Source organism: Lipotes vexillifer, unplaced genomic scaffold, assembly GCF_000442215.2.
Source record: "Lipotes vexillifer unplaced genomic scaffold, Lipotes_vexillifer_v1.1 scaffold241, whole genome shotgun sequence".
NCBI lineage: Eukaryota > Metazoa > Chordata > Mammalia > Artiodactyla > Lipotidae > Lipotes > Lipotes vexillifer.
Genome location: NW_006784922.1, coordinates 3536389 through 3536687, shown reverse-complemented (window position 1 = coordinate 3536687; position 299 = coordinate 3536389).

The window sequence follows — 299 nt, the reverse complement described above, 5'->3', positions numbered from 1 at the left end:
AAAGAGTGTACAATGGAAAAATATCAAAGGTATTTGCATGGATTATGCAACCAAAACATTTCCCATTCTGACACTGATTCCAATGTGTGTTTTTTCAACACACCACCAAGAAATTAACTCAATTCTCTGTGGATACTGACCCAATGTCCCATAAATTTAACTCAATTCTGACACTATCTACCTAGAGATAATGTCAGATTCCACAAGTTAAGGGCTTAGTCCCACAAGACTACACCCCCGCTTCAGATACCAATTGCAAGTCAAGGTTGTCACCTGTGCTTCTGACTCACCAGATACAA